The 13,863-nt window shown below is 38.4% G+C and overlaps 1 protein-coding gene across 1 annotated transcript in view; it reads left to right on the top strand.

The window, feature by feature from the left end:
* The window catches only part of pnp4a (purine nucleoside phosphorylase 4a), a 55,990-nt gene that overhangs the window by 10,193 nt on the left and 31,934 nt on the right, over positions 1-13,863 (top strand). The gene's annotated exons all lie outside the window — the stretch shown is intronic.

Below are 13,863 nucleotides of genomic sequence, written 5' to 3' on the forward strand. Positions count from 1 at the left end.
CATGAGCTGCGAAAAAGCTTTTTACAACTTTTTACAGCAGATACCATTGAAAACATGGTAAGTATATCCCTCACAGTAAAGGCAAGCACTCCGCAACAGAGTGTGTGTGTGTGGGTTGCGGGAAAATAAAATGATTTGCTGGACAAAATAGAAATATCTAAAAATAAAATATGTAAAAACAAATAAAATTGTTATCCTTCTATTACACAAAAGCAACAAGCACAACAAAAATATAAAATAAAACTATTTACAGGCGCAAGCATCGGCTTAAGGCCCCGGTATACTTCAAACGAAATCGAAGAACGAACTGATGTGATGTCATTTCGAACAAAATCGGGCCAAAACGAAGTTCGTTTTGTGTTCTTTTTGGAAGTTTGAAACGGCTTGCCAAAGCAAACTTTCAGGAAAAGTTTGCTTCAGCTGCAAAACACCTTTGTACTACCATTGGTCAGTGATGATAATAGGAGGTGTGCGCCGAGGCTCCGCCTTCACTCGCGTGGGACGCGTCTTTGACTCATTTCAAGTGTTTGAGTTCGTTGAGGTAAGATCTCCGCGGGTGAAAACATGAACACACTGGATAGCCGCTTCATAGTACAAAATTAAGTTGTGCTTGTGATAAAATGAGGCACTAACACTGTTTTTCATGTTTGATACTGTAAAGCTGCTTGATTTTAAGCAATCTATTGAATAAAGTGCTATATAAAGACATGATGTGAGTGCTAATTTGCTGAGCTCAAGCTAACATACCCATGTTGTTATGATCAGACGCTTTTCTTATGCTTTCTATAATAAATGCTTGCTGTATTCTCATTTTTGTTGTTTATTTTGTTGCTGAGAAGAAAGTGTACATCACATATTTACATATTCATATAACCGTCGCTCTCAGCAGTGTGGGCGGTGTCAGATGTTCGTTTACAGTATATCGCTGGTCACGCATTTCGAACTTCGTTTTACCCCTAAACGAAGAACGAAACAGAACTTTGTTTGAAGTATACCGGAGCCTTTAGCCTTCCCCTGCCTGCTACTGCTTCTGTTTGCTTTTAGAAGGAAAATCTGCCCATAGCTGATGGTCTAGGATCAGTTTTCTCCACAATTATAGCATTAGGCAAGCGATCCAGTGTGTATCTGTGTTTGCGCTCTGGAAAGGTTTCTATTTACAACACATTTTTGCAGCGTTGAGCAGTGTAACCAATCCCAAACATAACTGTTGATTTCTTGGCTAATCAGAGGTGTTTAAGTTAGAATCCGCTCACCTCTCAAAACGCCAGAGCTTTTGTTCAGTGCCCGCTCACAAATCCTCTGATTATAACAAAGTGTAGGCATAATGAAAGATTCATTGTGCAGTCAGCTTCATTGATTATAACGGAACTTTGTGTGATAGCGATTAACTTAAAGGTGCTCTAAGCGATGTCACGCATTTTTAGGCCAAAACATTTTTTGTCACATACAGCAAACATCTCCTCACTATCCACTAGCTGCCTGTCCCTTGAACACACTGTAAAAAACCACGGTCTCTGTAGTCGCCACAAGCTCCAAAAACGGCAACAAAAAGCAGCCTGGACCACGAAACATAATAAACATGCTCCAGCCAATAACCGACAAGAATGATTTTAAATGCGCGTTCATGACTGTTTCAGGAAGCATGGAGGGGAGGGGGAGGAGGAGGAGGAGGAGGGAGGGTCTAGCTAGCCTCTGTTTTGTTTGACAACAGTTCGAACGTCAACAGGAAGTTACTCCGCCCAGGATCGCTTAGAGCACCTTTAAATGAGCGACAGCTTTTTTGTGATTATAAAGGGAGCGCTCTTTGCGCAGTTTGTGCTGTGCCAAATCAGGCATGTAGTAGCCTGTTCTTGCTTTTCTGTTAAAATTAACAGTGGTTTGTGATTATCAGGAGCATTTACGCTGGGATGTGTAGGTGTACGTGTTCTAAGCGGCCTAACTTGAAACTATTTTGTGGAAATTTCATGGACATGAAAAAAACTATACATTTACATACGGATGGGAATGAGACAAAACACGGGAGAAGGTAAAAAATATTTTTTAGACCTCTACCTCACATCCTCGCCTTCATACCCATCATGCGCTGCTCTGAATAAGGTTTATTTGATATACTCCAGCAGCCGATATTTTATATTTAGTGTTTTTTATGCTTATATGCTTATCGTTAAATGTAGTCTTTAGAAAAATAAATGTCAATTTTTCATAGTGTACATTATACTTTTGTACTGGCTTAATTCACTTGTAGCATTGAAAACAATAGATTTGTATTTTTTTAATGTTTTAATTTGTATTTTTTTAAATGAAGTAGTACCGAATTTTAATATTAACTATTTATTAGTTATCGACCATAACATAAAAAAGGATTATCAGCTGAACAGTATCACCCAGAATTGTAATGTTTGCGCATGTCTAGTCGAAACTATTCATTTTACAATAGCATGCCACACCACAGAACGTCAACTTATACAACTCATAAAGTATTGTATATTATATGAAGATAAACATGTATCATTCCTAAAATGTCATGGATTAGATGCTCGTGATGGATTGATGGCTGAATGGATATGGACAAAGAGATAAATTAGCCGCAATCTATATTTTTCTTAATCTTGGACACTGACGCAGTGGGCACTGTCTTTCTAGTGGCTTCGCACATCAATTTCTTCTGTAAAGTAAAATGTTAATGAAGGAGTGTGGGGAATACAGAACAACTAATAAGCCTGCCTTGAGAATCTGAACATTAAATGAGAAGATCTGAAAGCATATGTGACTGTCCTGGTATGACATCATTACATCTTTCCACAAAATTGACGATTAGAATGAGCTATCATCATCTGAATAGATACAGCCACTAATGCTTCAGTGAAATATGTCAGCCGATCCATATGGTCAGCGTCACTGCATCAATAAGCTGTTGCATCGATACACGCTGAAATGGCCCAAAACAGTTAATTAAAGCAGACTGTCACTAAAGTGCCAATAATGGTAATATACATTTAGTAATCAATGAAGGGCGGTCGTCAGAACCCGAGGGCTGAAGTGCAAGCTTGCATTTCTCTGGGTATTTCCATATAATGGGCAACTGTCCAAAATCTTGTCTGCCAAATTGTATATTCCCATATAGTCATGCATCAGTGGACTCATGTAATTCTGATATAGGTGTGCAGGCCAGGTTTTTTTCGTTCTCATCCTATTCTCTGAATCAGCAAAAAAAAAAAAAAATCAAATCAAATCCAATCACAGATATGTTTGCACGGTCTATTGTGTCAAGTTCATAGTGAACATCAGTCCATTGAGACCTCTTAACAGTGTCAATATGTCCTCCAGCACTTAACGTAATGATCTGGGCCACGTCACTGTGTGTCAGACACATTCGTTTGACAAATAAAACTGATATTAGCCTGACACTAGAGAGCGATGGGGGGAGGGGGGTGTTAAAAGAAAAAAGACAACAACACTATCACCCACCGACCTAGTTCAGGCCCTGGCCAAATCCCTGGCCAGACCTAGACACATCATCTAATTACGGAACGGGCAGAAAAGGGAGGATTGGACCCCCTGAGCAGGATGGGTGTCTGTCTGGCTGATAAGGACAGGGCCGCCTCCTCTTCCGTACCCGTCCCGAGCGAGCGAGCAAGTGTTAGAGCGGGACACAGATAGATCATCTTTCAGGGATTAGTGGGCAGAGGGAGGAGGGCACCGCCTGATCTCACTGCTGCTCCAGTTTCTGAATAAGAGGGGAGCAGTGATGCCACCGCAGTGCTGAATGAACATGGAGGACGCATGCTGGACCACCTCATTACAATCTTTTGCATTCTTTGTTTTTAAAGCAGGTAATTTTGCCTAATGTGTGGTAGGCGGCATGTAAAATGGTTGGGCAGAAACAATAACATGCTTTTCACGCGTATGAATGTTTACTGAAGAACTTTACAGTTTTGTACTACTCTACACCTCTGGATGTTGCATCATGATATCATTAGTTTGATTAGGATATTCTTTATTTTTCTAGTATCGTCAAACAATATGTAATGCAAAAAGTAATATTCGAATATATGGGGTCAATGTATCAAACCTGCATTTGATTGAGTAAAAATGGTAATATTGTGAAATATTATTATAATTTTTAATAACTGCTTTCTGTTTTTATGTATTTGTGACATGATCCTTCAGAAATCAAGATTTTCGTTGTGCTGCTTAATATTTTTATAGAAGATTTTTAAAGATTTTTTTCCCAGAATTCTTCTAATAGAACGTTCAAAAGAACAGCATTTATTTATCTATTTTGTAACAATATAAGTCATTTAATCAGTCATTTCTCACTTTTGATCAATATGATGAATCCTAGCTGAATAAAAGTAATAATTTTAAGGTTTCCTTGTTACATTGTAATTATACATTTAAGTATTGAGTAATATTAATTAACAGCATGTACTTACTATAGGGTTAAGGTGTGGTTTAAGTTAGTTGCATGTAATATTGCATAATTTACTGTTATTACTATAGTAAGTACATGTAACAAGGACACTAAAATAAAGTGTTACCATAATTTCTTTTAAATGTATAATTATTTTTATATATTAATGTAATTATATATACATTTTGCTAAATATATGCACTATATTCATCACATATTTATTATTTTTCACTAAACCTGTTTTTATTATTTAATGTTTTAATAAATCTGTCATGAAAACTAGTTTTTATTACAGCCACCATTTGATTGTTTATATTTCACCAATAAATTGAAGTAATTATATCATTAAAAAGTTGATGTAAAAACTGCCTTGTGCAATTAATGTGCAGTTTAAATGTTTATATGCAACTTGTATATACGTATTCCTTGTTTTGGGCCTGGTTAAAAGCTGTCTCCAGCTGTGCTTGTGTATTTCTTGCTCTTGTTGTATGTGGACATCTGCAGTGGACATGCTGTGGTGCGCATATGAAATGCAACGGCTTGACATGAATTGATATGAAAAGGCTTTTTTAGAGTATTGAATCTATAGTTGAACACTGTTGACACACAAGCATCCTCCTTCACGGTCAGTGGTGGTCCTGCAGAGGAGTGTGAGTGTGTGTTTGTTTTTGTCTGTGTTTGTTTTGGGACTTGAGAGATTACGAATTACATCCTTGCTTGCACTGGCAGACACAAGTCTGAGATTTTAGCCTGTCTAACCCCCCTCCTCCTTTTCCTGTGCTGGTAACCTTTGGCCTTTTTCAGACAGAAGCAAGAGAAATGAACGTGAACTCCTAATCTCCCAGACTACAACCCCTGACCTGTTTGAGACTGCTCCCCTGCCCCCCTCGGCCATTCGTTTCTGAGAATAGAAAGTCAGTCTGAACTCGAACAGAGATGACAGATTAGTGAGGAGTGTATAAATCTAATCTCCCCAGAGGAGAAAAGATGAATATTCCTGATTGCCCCAAAACCCAAATCAAATCAAACTGTTATATCATGCAACCAAACTCATACATCAGTTTCTCATCTAGTTTTGGCTGGTTTACTGTATAGAGTCTCTTTAAACGGTTATAATCTGTGATTCATTCAGACAAGTCTTGTTTCTTTCTAAGCTGCTTTGATAACTCTATTTACAAAATGGCTGTTGTTGATGCGGTTCCATTATGGTGCAGCTATGTAGTGTTAACCTCACCAGATGGTGAATATAAACAGTAATCGACAGCTTGTAGCTTTGGAAACTCAGTAAGACATGTTCCATCTACACAACAGACATATGTTGCCATGAAGATATCAGTGATGGATATGTTCAGTGTAATTTTGCTTTGTATATTATAAGAATCAGTCTACCCTCTGAAAGTGGAGGGTCAACAGTGAGATCCTCGCTCTATTACTGCTCCCCCTGTTCTGTCCAATCACAGGCCAGGATTCTGAGGGTCAAGCATCTCCTGAGGGGTCAGTGACTAAGTGGGGCGATAGAATGAGATAAATAAAGGGGACCCGGACTGTGTGCATTGGCAGTGACAGGCCAGGGCCTTAAAAGGTTGCATCTGAGCACTTTAGAGAATCACATCTCCCCCATGAACTCTCAACCATCGTAGCCCACCCTCGCTGTTTCCTTATTCATGAGTGTCTCTTAGTATTGTACTACTGTTTTTACGAACTAAGAAACATGCAAACATTCACATTAGTGCACTTTTTGGTTGTCTGATAAGCATGAATATCATTATTAGGTACTTGTTGTTGTTGTTTTAATTTATTATGCTCCAGCTTTTGTTTGAGACGTTGATCTGATGTTAATACATCTAAGAGTTTAATTTATTATTTATTATGAGTTATTGTAATCAATTAACCAGCAATAGTCAATTAAAGACATTTTAATGAATGCAGACATAAAATATGCATGCTTTGCAAACGAATCAAATGTTACTTTTATTAATAATAATTGCCAAATGTACTGTGCATCTACCACTGTATACCAGTATATGTTGCAGCTTGCTTCAAAACACCACCAAGTATGCAAATCTTGCCTTTAGTACTGAATAGAGTACTTAGCATTTTCCAAAACACTTCGTTGTTGTGTTTTTAACACTGAAACTGATTAGTGTTAGTTTCGGTTTTTGTTTTTTGTTTGGTTTTTCTTTTTTTTTGGTTTGTTTTGTTTTTATGTACTGCTCTGCTTTGTTTTTCTCTTCTGTTTTGTTTTGTTTTGTTTTGTTTTGTTTTGTTTTGTTTTGCTTTTCTGTGCTGTTCTTTGGTTTTGTGCTTTGTTTTGTTTTGTTTTGTTTTGTTTTGTTGCTTCACTTTGAAATAATGATGAAAGGCAAAAGTCAGACAAAGGTAAGATATTATTTTTTAACATAGTGGAGAAAAAGTAATGGTTTATGCTTTGCTTGTTGGGGAGGTCCTGTGGGTAATAACTGAACATTTAAGCCCCCAATCCCCCCACTGCTACATGCATATCTCCACCTATTAAACCTTGGTCAGTTTTGACAGTTCGTAAATATGAGAAACCAAGAAGAAATGGAGGTCGATGGCGGGTGAAAGGAATATGAATATGTAGAGTTTACATAGTGTCCCTTAACAAATCACAAGCCTGGCTTTGACATTGTCAGATGAGGGCAAAACCATAGAAACAGGGCTTTGGAGTGAAGGGCAGGACAGGGTACATGCTGTTCTGCTATGATCCAAACTCCCCAACTCTATCATTATGAGCATAACACTCCTGACATTTATGTTATCCTCCTCTGTCTGGGTCTCAGGCACTGAAACTCCACATGTTCTGGCACCTCTCTGCTTCAGAGACAATCTTTTGTGTATATGTTTTTATCCCCTTTTTCTTCTTTTGATATATTTTCAAGACAAATACAATTTTCGCAGGGAGTAAACATAATGGAAACAAGTTCATCAAAACAGCTGACAGGATTTGAAGATTATTATCGACTGATGTAACTCACCGGTTCACTTGACTAGCACAGAGAAAAATGTTTCTCATGGCCAATAAGATTTTCTTTTGAGCGCAACTCCATGACATCTGTCTGTTCATAGCCAATGAAAATAATCTGTGTAATATCAGCAGGAAATTTGTTTTTCCTTAGGAACAATCTGTTCCAGATGAACAACATGCTGCAGGATACAAGCTGTACTTTATATTGAATTAGATTGTGTCAAAGACTAAAATCTTTCATTGTTTCTGGGGCAGCATCCTAAAGCGTCTCCCCTCTCTTAATGGGGTCTTCATCATTATTTCAATCACCGTTGTATTAAACTGCACTTCCCAAGGATATAAGCAGAGAGCAAATGAGGCTACGTCTGTCTCCAAGCCTTATTAATAAATCTGCCTGGTCCCTGGCAGACACTCTTTGACGAAGGATAAAAGAGTCTCTTACGACTCAAAAGACACTTATGTTCTAGAAGATGTTGGAGTATCACCGTAATAAGTCTGAAGAGGATTACATGTGTAGTTTTGTGAATTCTTTATGCTTTAGTTATTCATTGTTACGCAAAGAGCATATCCACTACATCCTAGGTCTTCAGCCCTGCTTCTGGGGACCCACTGTCCTGCACTGTTTAGTTCAAACCCTAATCACTAATACTAGGCTCCACTGTAATGTTTTGTTTTAACAGTTGAGTTTTATAAGGCTAAAAAAAGCCTTTGTGGTGCTAGCACTACTTTATCTTACGGTCAGTTTAGTTAAACGCAACATTTTATCTCTGTTATTCTGAATGTTTAGCGAAGCCCTAATGTTGGTCTCATTTTTTTTTTTTTTTTTTTACAATTTCTACAAGCTGTAACAGAATGTTTGCCGTTGTAGCCAGGAGTGGATACAAACATTGTGGGTACGGGCAGGAGTGGTCAGAAATTCAGTGGGAGCGGGATCAAGAAAACAATCCCACTCAGGGCTCTACTTTGCAGGACAGTGGGTCCCCAGGTGCAGGGTTGAAGACGTAGGCACTACATGACCTGCACAGTTTTACTAGCACGTTATATTACCATTATTTTTCGTGTATAGAAACAACATAAGTATGCAGCTGAAGCATGCCTGAAATTATTAAACTTTATGCTTTGCTCTCAGGTGCAAAAACAACACATACAGCATGTGCCATATATTGGGTTATCAGTGGACAGAGATGTTTTGTGTTAACAATTTTTCCCCTCTCTTTAGCTATAGGTTTGTTTCAGTGTCAACCTTTCTGTCGGTTTTTGGAGGTGACAATCTTGTACCAATTACTCCCTTCTTTCAAGGCAGCCTAAACCAATAGCATTATGATATTTTGGTCATGGAAGTGGGGTGAAGTCTCTGCCATGTGGGACCCTCTGCACCTGTACTGCTTCACGCTCTTGATCTTTCTCCAAACTGAGCTACGCCACGGTTCCCAGCCTGCCCACAGCAGAGCCTCAGCCTGCACCCTTTCTGCTGATGTGTGACATCTGGTTCTTTACGGGAATATTTCATTCACTAAAGACTCTTCCGTGCCACAGCCTCCGGCGCAGTGTGTTAATGCTGAGCATTGAATTATGGGATAGCATTTGGAAAGCTGATGGTAGAAGGCTGTTTTTTCTCTTGTCCTTCAGTTTGCATTCTGCAGAACATTTTCTATTTTCTATTTGAAAAATGTAAAATATATGGTAGACTAAGCTTTAAGGCTTCCATAGTAAATACATTGCACATTTTGTTTTGTTTGTGGTAATCAACAGCATGCCTCAAATTCTGTCAGTAGAGCGTAAATTGCATTTAACCCTCAACATTTCTTTAAAATTCAAAGGATGAGATTAGTTTATTTATGGGGTTATACAGTACATTAAATCCATAAAAAGAAAATGCACTATATATTTAGAAAATTGTAATCTAAATGAAACATGCATAGTTCCTGTAACCTCTACCAAAACTCATGTGTCTCATTTATTCTGGATAGGTGCCTTTCATTGTACAGTTCCTCTGGGTTGATCTGTATCTCAGCACATTAAAATCCAGCACCAGCCTCTAGCCTTGACAGCCCTGACAGCAAAATCACAGTCTCCCCCATCAGACACCATTACATGGGAAATGGCAGTCGCAGGGGGAAAAGAGAGGCAATTTACAGCCGTTTAAATGCAAGACACAGTCCCGGCTCTGGGATTTTCTTATTGACTTCTCAAAGAGGAGCTATAGATCTGGAGCAGACAGACAGCATGCTCAGACTGGGCTATAAGTAAGTAGAAAGGGGTAATGATGATAACCTCTGACTGAGAGTGATGAGGAGCACGAGCAATCACCTTATTTGAACCTGTAGGGACAGGCAGAGAGTACAGGGACTGGCGAGATAGTAGGCTGTGAATCACATGGATAACTTTGATGAAGGTGGTTCAATATGTGTTGTCTAACAATATGTGTTGCTACTTATAACAATATGAATTGCTTACTTATAGTTGTCTCAACACATTAAGCTGTGATAGAAGTATTTTAACTAAAAATCACTATTAGTCATTACTGTCATTTTAGTACTATCACTTTTTTTATAAACACTGATTTATTCATGAATGAAACAAGTTACTGTGTTTAAGTGAGTTATTGAATCATTCATTCAACAGATCCGTTCATTCAGCTTTTGAATGTTAATCATTGAGTTGGAAGGCTTGTTCGACTTGATGCAGCGCCGCAAAGACCGATCGGCGGCTGACTTGAAGCAGTGCATGCCGGTAAGAAATGTTGTCCGACTTGAGACAGCGCTGACGTCAGGTGACTGTGACGTATGGCTTTAAAGTACCGCGAGAGCGATTCGAGATCAGCCACCTGAGTTAGCCAGCGCAGTTTCTCAAGAGGAGCTGCACGAGCGCTGATGACGGCACAGCTGTTTCATGATTGGCCGGATTCACCGCATGACAACGATCACGTGTGTTTCGTGTTTATTGTCACGCCTTCAGCTCCACTAATGCTCAAAAATCTGTGTTTTTATAACAGTTAAAGAACTTTTCATGTAGTCGTGATGTTGTATTGTGTCATGTTTATCAAAATAAAACGGATAAAAAACAAAGACCCCACTACATTGTTATTTAAATAATATGCTTATGTTGAACTTTATTCTTGTAAAAACAGACGCTGTAAGCAGTACATAAAGTTTTGAATGAAAAGGTCTCTAAAACATCAGTGTATTAGTCAAATATTGCATTTATTTCACTTCAGCTGTGATAAAGTATGCAAACCGATGCAAACGCAGCGCGAGCGTCACTACGGGAAGCAGAAAGTGTCCGACTTCACGTCTCCGTTTTCAGCCCCTCCCCGCCTGGACGCGGCTAATCTCGCCGATCGGTTACATCCAGCCGCAGCCGATGTCGAACACACCTGTTTACTTAACTGATTCACTCATTAGGCTTGATTAGGGAGTCAGTGAATCAACTAGTTAGTTCAAAAACACTGATTCATTCATTTAGTGTGAGTCATTGAATCATTCATTCAACTGATTCACTCATTCAGTTTTATATGTGAGCTACTGAATAATTTACTCCACTCATTCAACTTTGATTGAGTCACTGAATCATCTGATTTGTTCAAAAACCACAGATTCATTCAGGAACAGCACTCTTGCTTGTGTGCAGATCTATTTGGTTACTGACATTCTTCCAAATATCTTCCTTTGTGTTCAGCAGAACAAAGAAATGTATACAGGTTTGGAACTACTTGAGGGTGAGTAAATGACAAAATTTTCATTTTTGGGTGAACTATCCCTTTAAGAGGACCTCATGTGTGTTCAGATTCTGCAGAAATGTAGGGAGCTTTCTGCAAGTGCTGATTCTCTGTGGCCAAATGTATCACAACCTTGATCTCACTAGAACTAGGAGTAATTGTTTGACACGAGGAATCTCACATGTGCTATCAGGGTGATGTACTGGTTTATTTTTTGAATTCCATAAAACCGCCTGTAGAGGTTTCATATGCCTGGACTCCCACATTGAAAGCAAAAGCACCGGGCCAGCTGTGTATTTCACTATATTAACATCACCATTAAGATCCACAGCCCAAAACAGCTGATGTAAGATAAGGAGAAACATCTTCTCATTTGATATCTGCCAGCCTTCTCTTATTTAATCTGCTCAATTTAATGCTAGGTGCACAGAAATTATTAGATGGGTTGTCTGTTGAACAGTGATTTATTAGGCCCTCAGACATGGAAAACCCAATTAATGTACATACAATATAAGTGCCAGACAGAATGGTATGAAATCCTTTCAAATCTTCCGCAATCATGAAATTAATTTGACTTGCCTTGACATGTGTATCTCTAAATACCTGCAGTATACACCCTAATCTCAATGGCTATCTCCAGGGAACTGCATTTTAATTTCATGGATATAATGCTAATTTACAGGGGAGTGGAAGGGGGGTAAGCGACTGTGAGAGGAGGCGAAGATAGATAGAAAAATGGCCATGTCTAATCCTTCATCCTTTTTTCTGATAGCCAAGTTATTTAGGCGCTGTTCCTCTGTATGCATATTTTTACAACCATTACAACAAGACAAAAATAGCATATTATCATTGCTTCCAAGCTGTGCAGGCTTAGGATTTACACACTGTAGATTCACGCTTGGCACTTTATTATGATCATCAATTTCTGTGAATATGATGCGCTCTCATGTTGGGCCAAGAGACAAAATGATGAAAGCGAGGACCACTGTCTAGAGCACATATTTACTCACAGTTATCTTGAAATGCACACATACAAAAAGAATTGTAAGAGATTATCCACCAGTGTTTGCCCCGTTAGGAAACAGACTGCTTTTCTGCATCTCCTGGAGTCAGCTTGTTTGAGCTCATTAATGAATTCAGAACCGTCAAGCAACAAACCAAAGTGGACGGTTCTGACAACTGGCAGCCGTGGCGTCTTCAGAGCTGGCTGGCATGTGCTGGGATGGCTCTTTGATGCCACTATTGTAAACATCTGTTTGGTCTCATGGGATACTGATGTTCAGCATGGGTACCCCTCCAGAGGAATTAGCTCTTCCCGCCTATTGTTTTCTCGGAAACAGAGCATCAATTATTTATCGGTGCTTCTATTGAATGTATTTGATGTGCCACCCAATTTTAATAATGGAAAAGTACAAAATGTGGCTTGGTGTGGACTGAAACTTCAAGGGATAGTTCACTCAAAAGTGAAAATTCTGTCATAATTTACTCACACTCACGTCATTCCAAACCAGTATGACTTTCATTATTCTGTGAAAAGAAGATATTTTGAAGAAAGTTGGAACCAAACAATATTGCACCCCAGTGACTTCCATTGTAAAGGCAAAAACATTGAGACATTTATCAAAGTATCTTATTTTATATTCCACAGAAGAAAGAAAGCCATACAGGTTTGGAACGACATGATTAGAATGTTCTTTCTTTTTTAAGAAAAGCAGAGAAATGGGAGTTTCTGTGACTCTTATTTTGCTAAAGTAGCTTCATTTTTGGCCTTGTTACATTTTTACTACGTCAATGAAAGTTGAAAGCATCATTAAAGCAATGCATTGTTCTTGGTAGAGATCCAATAGATTTCCGTGCCAAGACACAGCATGCATCATGGGAGAACATGTAGAGGAGGATGATCAATGTTATATAAGTTGAATATTGTCCTTGATTGTAGAGGTTGGCCATTGAATCTGCTTTGTGTTCTGTTACTCTGCAGTTTGAACTCTCAGTTTAGGGTTTCTAAGATTATCCAAGATTATTTTTTTATGTTCTCACTCCACCACTTTTCTTCTGCTGAACTCCAGTTGTTCAGTGATACAGTGTTCAGATCAGTACAGAAACACATGCCTGCTGCAAGCTCTGCAAAAAACCTAGCAGATCTGTCACACACACACACACACACACACGCATGCACACACACAGGCATTCCTATCATTATGATGACATTCAATAGGCATAATGATTTTTATACTGTACAAATTGTATATTCAATCCCCTAACCCTAAACCAACACAGAAAACTTTTTCTCAAAGAAACATCACTTTGGTTTATAAGCTGTTTTCCTCATGGGGGACATTTTTGGTTTTCAAAATGTAGAGTTTACTAAGACACACACACATACACACATTCATACAGTATAAAGATCAAGTGCACTGCAATGACTTAAAAAAGGCTATTCAAATGCTGTCATCATTTATACTCGCACTCATGTTGTTCTAAAATTGTATGACTTATTTTATTCTGTGGGACAAAAAGATGTTGTGAAATGTCTTTATGTTTTGAAAAATGTCTCTGTATTTATTTATTTATTTTCCAAATAATAAAAGTATAATTTGGTTTTGGATCCCACTGACTTTCTTTTAATGGGCAAAACCCATCAAAATATGTTAGAAGAATGAAAAGTCATACAGTTTTGGAACATTGTGAGGCTGATTAAATGATGACAGAATGTTCATTAATGGGTGAACTATTCCTTTAAGT

This window comes from Megalobrama amblycephala, linkage group LG21 (assembly GCF_018812025.1).
Source record: "Megalobrama amblycephala isolate DHTTF-2021 linkage group LG21, ASM1881202v1, whole genome shotgun sequence".
NCBI lineage: Eukaryota > Metazoa > Chordata > Actinopteri > Cypriniformes > Xenocyprididae > Megalobrama > Megalobrama amblycephala.